This window comes from Trichosurus vulpecula, chromosome 3 (assembly GCF_011100635.1).
Source record: "Trichosurus vulpecula isolate mTriVul1 chromosome 3, mTriVul1.pri, whole genome shotgun sequence".
Classification (NCBI taxonomy): Eukaryota; Metazoa; Chordata; class Mammalia; order Diprotodontia; family Phalangeridae; genus Trichosurus; species Trichosurus vulpecula.
This window is the reverse complement of record NC_050575.1, coordinates 76,128,651-76,142,731: the sequence shown is the minus strand read 5'-3', so window position 1 is coordinate 76,142,731 and position 14,081 is coordinate 76,128,651. Positions and strand designations below refer to the sequence as shown.

At 38.8% G+C, this 14,081-nt stretch overlaps 1 pseudogene; it reads left to right on the top strand.

Annotated features, from left to right (window-relative positions):
- The first annotated feature begins 9,372 nt into the window (after nucleotides 1-9,372).
- Nucleotides 9,373-9,777, top strand: LOC118844543 (annotated as a pseudogene).
- Nucleotides 9,778-14,081: the final 4,304 nt, after the last annotated feature.

Below are 14,081 nucleotides of genomic sequence, written 5' to 3'. Positions count from 1 at the left end.
GTGCAAAGAGGAAATTATGAAAAAGCTTATCCCTGCTTTCAGCATCCTTACATACGGTAGAAAGGGCACTTGATGACTTGTCCGAGGGAGAATGATGTACACGTCCTAGAACAGCTCAGAACAGGCAGTACAATCATTAAACTAAGCAATGGAAAAAATTCCATCCTCTATTTCAACAGATTACAAAAATGAGATTTGTCTTGGTCACCAGAAGATACATTTTGCTCCTTCACCAATTAATTTGGAAGTCGCTAATCTGTGTATTGTCCTTTCATTAGATGAATGTACAAATGACTGCCTCATTTGCTCCGTTGCTGAGATGAACTTTCTCTGTCTTGTTCTACATAAGGCTGTCAGGAAGGTGACTTCCTGTTTGACAAATTATTCTTTGTTTTATTACATTTAAGAAGCTGTGATTCACTCTGCTGTGTAATTAGGAGAAGCTGAATATTTTCTATTCTTTGAAAGTATGGCAGAACTGTGAACAAATTGCCTCTATCGCCCTGTCTCTATGTCTGCTGTCCTCATTAGCTGTAACTCAGTCTCTCTGTTAAAAATGATCCTTTCATAAGAGGCTGCCTTTTCTCTTGGATTTCAATATTAAGTAAAGGGTCCTCCCCAACTCTGTCTCCTGGGGAAAATGTTCTCCAGAATATTTAGGCTTCCTATTAGAAGAGAATTGATGAATAATCACTTAATTTTTTTTTAACTCTGACATCCATTGCATTTATTAATAAAATAATCTATGCTAGTGCAACCAAAGGCAATAAATGTATAGACACTGGAAGGAGGTAGGGGTAATACTGCTGATGTTGAGAATTGATCAATCAATAAACATTTATTAAGCACTTAGTGTGTGTTGGACATTGCTGAGAATGGAGCAGAAAGAACACTAGCTTAGAAGTTGGGCGTCTTGGGATCTAATTGTTTGGCTCTGCTGGTAACTAGCTATGTGATGTTGGTGAAGTCATTTCGCTTTCTTTCTGGACCCTGTTGAATATAGTGATCAGATGGGGCTACCTGACCCTCACCCCATGGTTAGCACAGGTTCAAACTAGTTGGAGCCAGTCTGGTGATATATATGGAAACTCCCTGTTGCTACACCTAGAATGTGCTGTTATGACCAGATGTCACTACTTCCCAAGCCTCTTCAGCCTTCTGTATGGACTTTTGGTTGTTAGGCAAAGCAACTTATGTAACAGGTTCACCAAGAGATGCCTTCTGTGAGATTCCCTCCCTGTTGAAGTATATTTAAACCCTGCCCCTTCTGTCCCTCCTGAGCCCTCCAGCACTGTGGTGCTGCATGGTTTCTAGAACTACAATTCCTTTTCCTTGACTAGACAGTCTTGTTGTCGCTCCTTTGGAAGTCTTCTTTACTTCAGATTGACATTTCTGATGTCAAAAATGGTATTTGAAGACTTCTGCCTGGCCAGCCACCCTTTTAGGCCTTAGATGTGCAGTACCAGCATGGACTCAGGAGTTCAGTCTGGATAAGTGGTCTGTCATATCTCTGAGCTCCCTCTCTTTCAGATAGGTTCCTGGTTCATTGAGAGTTTGTTAAAAGACCCATGAACGCTTTTGGATCCACTCTGACAGGTCCCTCTAAGGAGATGTTTGCTGGGTACGTGTTTTCAAACTATGAACAATGTACTTTCAAGTACTTGGCAGCGTTTAATGAGAGGGGACTGGAGGCATAGTGAGGTGAAGGGCATCAGAGATGTGAGGAGGGCATGAGAGGATGAGTATGGAAGTGTGAGTGTGTGCCTCTTTCCCAGTGCTATTTCTTTTTTTTTTAAATATAATTTAGTAATTTTCAGTTTTCAACATTCACTTCCACAAGATTTTGAATTCCAAATTTTCTCCCCATCTCACCCCTCCCCCTGCTCCAGGACAGCATGCAGCCTGAACACCCCTTCCCCCAATCTGCCCTCCCTTCTATCACCCCTCCCTTCTCCCATCCTCCTCCCCTCTACTTTTCTGTGAGGTAAGATAGATTTCTATACCCTATTGCCTGTACATCTTATTTCCCAGTTGCATGCAAAAACAATTTTTAGTATTCATTTTTTTAGAGCTTTGAGTTCCGCATTCTCTCCCTTCCACCCTCCCCACCCACTCTCACTGAGAAAGCCAGCAATTCCATATAGGTCATACATGGGGAGCCATGCTAAACACTTCCATAACAATTATGTTGTGAAAGACTAACCACATTTCCCTCTATACTGTCCTTCCCTCCGTTTATTCCATTCTTGCCCTTGACCTATTCCCCTATTGCTTCTGAATACCCCTTCCCCCAATCTGCCATCCCTTCTTTTATCCTCCCTCTCTTATCCCCTTCCCCCCTGCTTTCCTGCAGTGTAAAATAGATTTCCATACCCAATTGAGTGCGTGTTATTCCCTCCTTAAGCCAAATCCCATGAGATTGTAAGACTCACTTATTCCCTCTCATCTCCCCCCTCCTCCCCTCCATTGTAAAAGCTCTTTTTTGCCTCTTTTATGTGCAATGATTTACTACATTCTACCTCTCCCTTTCTCTTTCTCCCATTACATTCCTCTCAACAATTAATTTTATTTTTAGTTATCATCTCTTCACAATCAGCTCACCCTGTGCCTTCCGTCTCTCTCTGTCTCTTTATCTCTGTCTCTCTGTCTGTTTCTCTGTCTCTGTCTCTCTCTCTCTTTATATATACATATATATATATATATATATATATAAATACACACATATATACATGTACACATATACATACAGATACATGCATACACACACAGGCACACATATATTTCCTCTAATTATCCTAATACTGAGAAAGGTCTCATGAGTTAAATATCATCTTGCCATGTAGGAATGTAAATAGCCCAACTTTAGTAAGAAACTTATGCCTTCTCTTTCTTGTTTACCTTTTCATGTTTCTCTTGATTCTAGTATTGGAAAATCAAATTTTCTCTTCAGCTCTGGTCTTTTCAGCAAGAATGCTTGGAAGTCCTCTATTTCATTGAAATTCTATTTTTTCCCCTGAAGTATTATACTCAGTTTTGCTGGCTAGGTGATTCTTGGTTTTAATCCCACCTCCTTTAACCTCTGGAATATGATATTCCAAACCCTATAATCCTTTGGCGTAGAAGCTGCTTAATCTTGTGTTATCCTGATTATGTTTCCACAATACTTGAATTGTTCCTTTCTGGCTGCTTGTAATATTTTCTCCTTGACCTGAGAACTCTGGAATTTGGGTGCAATATTCCCAGGAGTTTTCCTTTTGGGATCTCCTTTAGGAGGGATTGGTGGATTCTTCCTGTCCATTTCTATCTTACCCTCTGATTCTAGAATATCAGGGCAGTCTTTCTTGATAATTTCTTGAAAGATGGTGTCTAGGATCTTTTTTTGATCACGGCTTTCAGGTAGAACAATAAATTTAAAATTATCTCTCTTGGATCTATTTTCCAGGTCAGTTGTTTTTCCAGTGAGATATTTCACATTGTTTTCTATTTTTTTTTCATTCTTTTGGTTTTGTTTTATAATTTCTTGATTTCTCATAAGTCAGTAGCTTCCATTTGCTCCATTCTAATTTTTAAGGAATTATTTGCTTCAGTGGGCTTTTGGACCACCTTTTCTATTTGGCCAATTCTAGTTTGCTTTTAAGACATTCTTCTTCTCATGGGCTTTTTGGACATCTTTTGCCATTTGAATTAGTCTATTTTTAAGGTGTTATTTTCTTCAGCATTTTTGGGGGGTTCTCTTTAGCAATCTGTTGACTCATTTTTCATGATTTTCTTGCATCATTCTCATTTCTCTTCCCAATTTATCCTCTACTTCTCTTACTTAGTTTTCAAAATCCTTTTGGAGTTCTTCCATGGCCTGAGACCATTTTATATTTTTCTTGGAGGCTTTGGATGTAGGAGCCTTGATCTTGCTGTCTTCCTCCAGGTTGAATGGTTTGATATTCTTCTGGTTGTATGCTTTGATCTTCCTTGCCAACCAAGGAAGTAACCTTCTATACTCTTATTTTTCCTGTTTGCTCATTTTCCCAGCCAATTATTTGACTTTTGAGCTCTTTGTTAAGTGGAGGGTGTACTCCCCCAAGTTTCAGGGATTTTGTGCAACTGTTTTCAGAGCTATCTCTAGGGATATGTAAGTTCTTAGTTCCTCCAAGGTGGTATGATCAAAAGAGAGGTGTATACTCCTCTCCTAGCCTGCTCTCTGGTCCATGAGCAACTACAAGCACTCTTTTCTGTCCTGGAATTTCCAGGAGGATTCCCTCTCCACAGCCTCCACAAACTCTGCCACATCAGTGTTCCTTCTTGCCCCAGGACTGAGACCCAGATCAGCAGCTTGATTCTCCCACCTTCTGTAGGCTGAGAGCTCCAGAAGCACTGTTGCTGTGGCTGCCATTGCCTTGGGGCTGGGACTGGGGCTATGGCAGGACTATGTTCCTCTCTCACTCAGGTGAGAGAGATTTCCCACTGACCTTGGAAACTATTTAGTATTTGTGGTTTGAGAAGTCTGGAGACTGTTGCAGCTGCCCGTGATTCAGTGCCCTGAGGCTTGCTCCAGTCCCATCTTTTCTGGCACAGCCCATGCTTGACTGTGCTCTACCCCAAGCCCAGTGCAATAGACCCTTCCTGTCGGCTTTCGAGATGGTCTTGTGAGGGAAATATTTTTCACTCTGTCATTTTGTGGCTTCTGCTGCTCTAGAATTTGTTTAGAGACATTTTTACAGGTGGTTTGAGGGCTTTGGGGGGAGAGCTCAAGCAGGTCTCTGCTTCTACTCCACAATTTTGGCTCTCCCCCGCTGCCCCCCAGTGAATAGCCACTTATAAGATAATATAATAAATAGGTATGTCAAAAAGTGGGGCAACTAGGTGGTGCAATGGACAGAGCACTGGACTTGGAATCAGGAAGGTCTGAGTTCAAATCTGCCCTTACCACTAGTTTTGTGATGCTGGGAAAGTCACTTAACCTTATATGCCTCAGTTCCTCATTTGTAGAATGAGAACACACCAGGGAAGGAAATGACAAACCACTTTAGCATCTTTGGGAAGAAAACCCCATGGATGAGCCCATGGGTTCATGAAGAGTCAGAAGCAACTGAACAACTGAAAGACTCAACGACAACAAAACAACAACGACATTAAAAAGTAGATATCTTTGATAAAAATGATAGTGGCTATAATCATTAAAAGTGACAATTATAACATTCAGCTTGTTAAGGTTTGTGAAGTAATTTGCACGCAGTGTCTCGATTTATCCTTACAATCTTCTCATTTTACACATAAGTTAATTTTCATGACTTTTTTTAACCTCTCACTTGACCTCATATTTATTTACTTCTAAATGGATTTATTTATCCAGAGTTCTATGACATGAAAACTGAGGATTTCAAGGTAAATCACTTAAGGAATCAGTCACATCTTCATAGCTTCATAGATTTAGAGCTGAAGAAAACTCAGAGATCATCTGATACAAGCTCATTTTATAGATGAGGAAAGTACAGCCTAGAGAAGTTCAACAACTTGTTCAGCATCTCACAGGTGTTAAATGGCCAAGGTAGGATTTGAACTCAGGGTCCCTGACTCCAAATCCAGTATTCTTCCCACTGTACCACAGTCTATCACAAAAACTAGATTTGTTTTTCATTATTCTTTTTTTAAAACATGGTTTATTGCTGTCTTGTGTCTTTATTTTACATTTATTTGCTTAACACTCTTTCTTCCAGATTGAACCCTCCCCTTTGCAAGGAAAAAACATCTGAAGACAGTAGAAACAGAGATTGGTTCTGAAAATGGAGGGCCACAGGCAACATAGCAGAATGGAAGCTTGAGACAGTGCCTTCATACCCCCAGGTGATCAAAGCCCAACTTTATTATTTTTTTTTAAAATTTATTTAATATATTTAGTTTAGTCTTAATGTATTTTTCAGTATTTTTTTGGGTCTCCTTTACCAAGTCATTGACTTGTTTTTCAAGGTTTTCTCACATCCTTCTCATTTCTCTTCCCAATTTTTCCTCTCCTTCTCTAACTTGCTTTTCCAAATCCTTTTGGAGCTCTTCCATGGCCTGAGACCAGTTCATGTTTTTCTTGGAGGCTTTTGGTGTAGGCTCTTTGACTTTGTTGACTTCTTCAGGCCATATGTTTTGGTCTTCTTTGTCACCGAAGAAGGATTCCAAAGTCTGAGACTGAATTTGGGTGTGTTTTCGCTGCCTGGCCGTGTTCCCAACCAACTTATTTGACCCTTGAGTTTTTAGTCGGGGTATGACTGCTTGTAGAGCAAAGAGTACTTTGTTCCAAGTTTGAGGGGATGTGCCATTGATTTCGGAGCTATTTCTATACAGCCAACTCTGCCACAACAGCACTCCTCCTTCCTCAAGAACCACCAACCTGGACCTGACGCAAATCTTCAGCAGGCTCTGCACTCCTGCTCTGATCTGCCACTTAATTCTGCCCACCACATGGGCCTGGGGCTGGAAGTAACTGCAGCTGTAGTTCTGTAGCTGCACCTCCCTCGCTGCCCCTGGGGTGGTGGCCGAACCACGAACTCTGTCCCCTGCTGCTTTTCCCACTAACCTTCTCTTTTGTCTTTGGTGTTTGTGGGTTGAGAAGTCTGGTAGCTGCCACAGCTCATTGATTCAGGGTGCTAGGGCCTGTCCTGCCCGGCTCCTGGTCTGGTTGGTCCTGCTGCCTCCCACACTGAGCTCTGCTCCTGTCCACTACTTGTGTGATAGACCTCATCCAGCAACCATCCAGGCTGTCCTGGGCTGGATCCCTGATTCCCTCTGCTATTTTGTGGGTTCTGCAGTTCTAGAAGTTGTTCAGAGCCATTTTGTATAGGTTTTTGGATGGATGTGGTGGGGAGGTCACGCAAATCCCAGCTTTCCAGCCACCATCTTGGCTCCACCCCTGGAAGCTCCAAAGCCCAACTTTAACAAAAATTTCAAAGGGAAGAAATAGGCTGGGAAAATGAACAAACAGCAACAAAAGAACCTGACTATAAAAAGCTATCGTAGAGGCAATAAAGATCAAGGCATGAACTCAGAAGAAGAGAAACAATGTGAAATTAATGACAAGCAAAACCTCAAAGAAAAATGCAAATTGGACACAAACTTAAAAATAATCCCTAGAAGAGTTAAATAAAGAGATAAGTAGTGAAGGAAAAATTGGAAAAAAGAAATAATACTGATGAAAGAAAATTTTTAAAAAGAGAATTAACTGCTTGGTAAAGGAGGCACAAAAAATATCAAAGAAAACAACAGCTTAAAAAAAACCCAAAAAACAGAATTGACCAAATAGTCAGAGAAGCACAAAATGCATTGAAGAATAGAACTCCTTAAAAAGTAGAATTGGCCAAATGAAAAAAGAGGTAAAAAAGCTAACTGAAGCAAATAATTCCTTAAAAATTAAAATTAGGCAAGTGGAACCTAATGAGTTCATGACACCTTGAGATACAATAAAACAAAATCAAAAGTACAAAAAGAAGAAGAATAAAAGAAGAACAACAAGAAGCAGAAAACATGAATTATCACAAAAGCAACTGACATGGAAAATAGATCAAAAAGAGATAATTTAATAATTATAGGACTATTTGAAAGCCATGATTAAGAAAAAAAGAGCTTAGACATCCTATTTCAAGAGATTATTAAGTAAAATGGCCCAGATATCTAATATCCAGAGGGTAAACTAGAAATTGAAAGTATCTACCAATTATCTCCTGAAGGAGATATCATGACTGACAAAGACCTCTCCTGAAAACTCCTAAGTTACCTTGAGCTGAAAACTGTCTCACCCTCATCATTTGTTGGCTATGCCACTCCACAATTAAATTTAGAGTGTTATTTTAAAGTTGTTTGGAAGGAATGTTTGAAACATTCAGCTGAGTTGCTTCCTCCATTCTGCTATCAATAAAAACTGAGGAATATTTTAGCCAAATCAGCTCCCAAGTCAAAATGAAAATACTTCAAGTACCCAGAAAAAAAAAAAACATTCAAATACTATGAAGGCACAGTCAGGTTCCTACAGGATTTATCAGCTTCCATGTTAAAGTAATAAAGGGCCTGGCACATGATATTCTTGAAGTCAAAATAAGATTACAACCAAGAAACATCTACCTAGCAAAGCTGAGTGTAATTCTTCAGGTGAAAAGGGACATTTAATGAAATAGCAACTTTTGAGCATTCCTACTGAGAGTAGAATGGAAAATTTGACATTCAAATACAAGATTCAAGAGAAGCATGAAAAGGTAAACATGAAAAAGAAATGTTAAAGTACTTAATAAGATTAAACTGTTTACATTTCTAAATGGGAAGATGATACATTCACTCCTAAGAATTTCATCATTATTAAGGAAGTTAAAAGGAATCTACAATAGGCAGAGGGTGTCAGTAGGAGTCAATTATGTTGGGATGATCTAAAAAATAATTTATAATAAAGAGTAATGCACTGGGGCAAGGGGGAGGAGAGAAGAAGAATGGGGGAAATTAGCTCACATGAAAGGCACAGAAAGAAGAGCTTTTACAGTGAAGGGAAAAATGCGGGGAGAGGGATGGAGTGGCAGGAAACACTTGAACCTCACTCTCATCAGAATTGGTTCAAAGATGAAAGGATACACACACACACACACACACACACACACACACACACACAGAGTCAATTTGGTAAAGAAATCTCTCTTAACTAACTGGAAAGTAGGAGAGGAAGGGGATTAAGGAAAAGGAGGAGATGACAAAAGAGGGCAGATTAAGGGAGGCAGTGGTAAGAAGCAAAAGAGACTGTTGAGGAGAAAGGGTAAAAAGAGAGAGAATAGGATAAACTGAAGAAAACAGAATAGAGGGAAATACAATTAGTAATCATAGCTGTCAATATGAATGGAATGAGCTCACCCATAAAATAGAAATGGAGAGCAGAGTTGATTAAAAACCAGAATTCCAACAATATGCTGTTTATAAGAAACACACTTGAAATAGAAACATAGAGAAAGAGAGAGAGTTAAAATAAGAGGTTGGAGCAGAATCTATTATGCTTCACCTGATGTTAAAAAAAAATGACAGAGTTAACAATCATGAAAGGTAACTAGGTGGTCAATAGAGTGAGTACTGAGCCTGGAGTCAAGAAGACCTGAGTTCAAATCTGGCCTCAGACACTTACTGTCAGTGTCACCCTGGCCAAATCATTAACTTTTGTTTGTATCAATCCACTGGAGAAGGAAATAGCAAACCACTCCAAAATCATTGCCAAGAAAATCCATGAACAGTATTGGTGTGCTATGGTTCATGGAATCACTAAGAGTCAGACACAACAGCTCTTTCCCTGTCACCGCTGAGTTGAGCGGGAGGTGGAGGCACCCGGGTGTTTTCAAGATTTAGCTTCACCCGTGAACCGCTGCCATGGCCAAGGAAGGCATTGCTGCTGGAGGTGTAATGGACATTAACACCGCTCTACAAGAAGTGCTGAAGACTGCACTCATCCACGATGGCCTAGCTCGTGGAATTCGTGAAGCTGCCAAAGTCTTGGACAAATGGCAAGCCCATCTTTGTGTTCTTGCTTCCAACTGTGATGAACCTATGTATGTAAAGTTGGTTGAGGCCCTGTGTGCTGAGCATTAGATCAACTTGATCAAGGTTGATGACAAGAAGAAGCTGGGTGAATGGGTAGGCCTCTGTAAAATTGACAGAGAGGGAAAGCCCCGTAAAGTGGTTGGCTGCAGCTGCGTTGTTGTTAAGGACTATGGCAAGGAATCTCAGGCCAAAGATGTCATCGATATCGAAGAATATTTTAAATGCAAGAAGTGAATAAATAAAAGCCTTGGTCTGAAAAAAAAAGAGTCAGACACAACTGAATGACTGAACAAGACCATGCAATCATGATCTCAGACAAAGTAAAAGCAAAAATTGGCACAATAGGGAAACTACATCTTGCTAAAAGTCACCCTAGACAATAAAGTAACATAATTTTCACAAGTTTCTCTGATAAAGAACTATTCTCTCAAATAATATATGAAACTGTCTCAAATTTATAACAATAAGAGCCAATCTCCAATTGATAAATGGTCAAAAGATATGAAAAAGCCTTTTTCAGAAGAAATCAAAGCTATATATAGTCATATTTTTAAAAAGTCTCTAAATCATTATTGAGTAGGGAAATGCAAATTAAAACAACTATGAAATACCACTTCACACCTATTAGATTGGCTAACACGACAGAAACGAGAAATGACAAATGTTCCCCAGGATGTGGAAAAATATGGAAACTAATGCACTGTTGGTAGGATGGTAAAGTGATCCAACCATTGTGGTGAACAATTTATATCTCAAATGGATATAAAACTTTGCCTATCCTTTGACCCAAGGATACTACTATTAATGCTATACCAAGAGAGGTCAAAGTAAAAAGGAAAGGGACCACATGCACAGAAATATTCATAGTAGCTCTTTCCGACGGCAAGGGATTACGAATTGAGGGAATCTCCATTAGTTGGAGACTGGCTGAACAAGTTGTGGTAGATGACTTTGATAGAATACTAACTTTGCACAGTAAAGTGAGCAGAAACAGGAGATTATTGAACACAAGTAACAGCAATTTTCGTATGATGATCAACTGTGAAAGACTTAGCTACTCTCATCAACACGATGCTCCAAGACAATTCTGAAGGACTTGTGATAAAAAATACCATCCTTCTCCAGAGAGAGAATTGATGAGCTCTGAGTACAAATTGAAGTATGATTATTTTTCACTTTCTTTACTTTTTTTCTGTTTTTTGCAACATGGCTAACTAATATTGAAATATGTTTTGCACAATTTCACATGAATAATATCATATTGCTTGCCTTTCAATGGATGGAGGAGTGTCTGGAGAAAGACATTGATTGATTGATGATCCTTAAAAATGATAGTATATATCATGTGGGCTAGCTCTATGGAATGGGAACAATAAGGGATAAAAGAGAAAAAATAATAATTTCAAAAACAAAAAACTTCAATAAAAACTTTTTTTAAAAAGTCTGAAAATGAATACACTATTTTTCCCCTAGCAGCTCCAAGCTTTTCTGTTGTGAGGGAAGAAGTGTCTCCCATTATGTCTTTGTCGGGACTTTCATTAAAATTCTTTTACTCAGAGTTCAACTTCCTTTTAGTGATCAGTTAGTTCATTTACATTGTTGTGACCATGAATATTATTCTCTTCATTATCTTTATTTATATTTGTATTAGTTAATACAAATCTTCCCATTTTTTTTTCAGAATTCCTCTTAGGAATAGGAAAAGAGATAGGGATAAGCATAAGGATAGACATAGGGTTAGGGATAGAGATAGGGATTAGACCTGTGATTCTCCTCCTAAAGGAAATTCCTAGGTGAGGAAACTCCCTCTACCATGGCAGGAAGGCAACTTCTCTGAAAGGATAATCTTAGCTATTATAGGACAGAGGCAGTATTTAAATCTATGTTTTCCTAACTCTGACAGTCAATTTCTATCCACTAGACACAGGGATGGGGAACTTGTGGCTTCAAGGCCACATGTGGCCCTCTAGGTCCTCAAGTGTGGCCCTTCGACTGAATCCAAACTTCATAGAACATTTGAAGTTTGGATTCAGCCAAAGGGCCACATCTGAGGATCTAAAGGGCCATATGTGGCCTTGAGGCCACAAGTTCCCCACCTCTACTAGAGCATCTACTGACTTTCACATATCCAAAATTTTTACTATAAAATAAGTTTTGATTACATTGATGTTCAAGAAGTTTTTTAAAGCTTTTTTCATCATTTTGAGCTTGTTTTAATTGAGGAGTACTTTATTTCTAATATTTGTTACTATGAGGAATATTGCTATAAATACTTTGGTGCGTATTAGAACTTTGTTTCTCTCTTTGACCTCCCTTCTTTGCGTTTTGTGCCCAGCAGTAGAATCCCTGGATCAGTTTGTGTACATTTTAGTTGATTTTCTTGTATTTGTCAAGAAGTTAAGTGTGAATTATACAACTGCATTGTGTTAAAAGTATGGAGAACACATGAGAACTATAAGACCTATTCCATACCCTTGAAAAGTTTGCCATTTTTAAGGATAATGAGTTTAATATACATAAGCAATTAGAGAAAAATGTAAGACTACATGATGAGTTGTATGGTTCCACTATTATTCAGTCTGATGACAACGGCCTCCTCACAGTTCCACAAAGAAGACATACTCTCTCTAGGCTCTGGGAATTCTTTCTGGCTTTTTCCCGTGCCTAGAATACTTTCCTATTTCTGCTGGACCTACTGACCTACTGGGCTTCCTTAAAGTGCCAATTAAAATCTCACCTTCTACAGGCATCCTTCTCAAAAAAATCTGATTCCAAAGCTGACCCTCTGTTAATTATTTCCTATTTATCCTGTGTATAGCTTGTTTGTACATGTATTTATTTGCATGTTGTCTCCACTATTATATTGTAGCCTCCTTGATGGCACAGAATGTCTTTTGCCTCTTTTGTAGCCCTAGCACTTACCACAGTGCCCGGTCATAGTAGGTACTTAATAAATGTTTATGAGTTGATTAATTGAATCATGGGATCAGAGATTTAGGGTTGAGAGAGACCTTAGAAAACTTATCCAATTAGCCTATTTTACTTATAAAGAAATTATGACTTAGAAATCAGGTGAATTGCCTGAGATTATATGCACATTGCAATTCTGAGACTGATTTAGTTTAAGATAGACTGGGAAACTTTGCATGAAATAAATAGGACTTGAGCTCTACTTTAAAGATTAATTAACAGGTTAATACTGAATAAGAGCAAGGAGGATATTTTCTTCTAAGAACATATCTACCAAGAGTGTTTTATTTCTTCTAAAAAATAAGAGGCAGCATGCTATAGAAAGATTGAGCCTAGTCCTAGCTCCACCAATTGCTGCACCTCTCAGAGCTCCATTTCATCCAGAAAAAGGGGGGAGAGGAGGAAGGAAGAAAGAAGGAGGAGGAGAAGGAGAAAGAAAAGAAGGAAGGAAAGAAGAAAGAAAAGAAAAGAGAAAAAAGAGGTAGTTTTGAGTAAATAATTTCTAAGGTTACTTCCAAATTTAGCATTTGGTAACAGTGATTTTATACCATATTAAATTCCAACATTATGATTTGAACAATCTTAACCTTTATTTTCAAAGATGTGACAAGTCAGGGGATCCAGTCTTTTTCCCAACTATTAATCTATTAGTTTTTGCCAGTTACTTTTTTTTACATAATTTCCTTGGGGCAGTATGAGGCTATCCATCTGAAGTCAAATTAAGAAAAAAAAAACTACAAAATGTCACTTAGGGAAGGGATTGTCAACATACCACTCACATGTCATTTTCTGCATTGCAAAGAAGAATACCCCATGCCTAGGGCCATAGTCTCCCATTCCTTCTTTTTCTGAGACCTCCTTCCTTCCTCCCAACCCCAAGGATACAAGTATGAATCTATAATTTGCAAGGATTAGCACAAGGTCCCAACACATACTGATGCTCAATTGGGGGAAACACATATACAGGGGGGAAAGAGAGAGAAAAAAATGTTCAGCAAACAAAAAAAGTTGGTTTTCTTTTCACTTTTTTAAGTGGGTAGACATCAGTTTTTTGTGCCATATGAATCTTGACAACTACTGATAAATGGATCTTTCAGTGAACTCTTATCATCTACTCTTCATCATCATTGGCTTTCACAATTAAACAAAACCCCCACAGCAGTTGCTTGTCAATTGTTTTCAGGTTCAGCTTCCTTGCAGCAATGAGCAGTCCTTCTTTTCCTGTCAATCACCTTTTGTAACCTGAAGAAAAAGGAAAGTTACTGACTGACACCTAGGAGAATTTCTTTACATTCCATTCTCAGTATCAGAGGGGTTCTGGGATTTGAAACTATCAAATTAGTGTCAATTTGAGGTATTTCTAAGAAGAGGAGGGGAAAAAATGTGAGATTACCTGAATTCATCTTGCATGTGGACCACTGTTAACTCCCAATCATAGAGGCTGTCACTCACTGAGAAGGACACTATATTTCAATGACTGGTATCTCTTTAATTATAAAGATGAATAATCCATCTGTCTTCTTGCAGGCTGCAGCCCATGAAATGAAAGGGTTGAATTTGAAGCATCA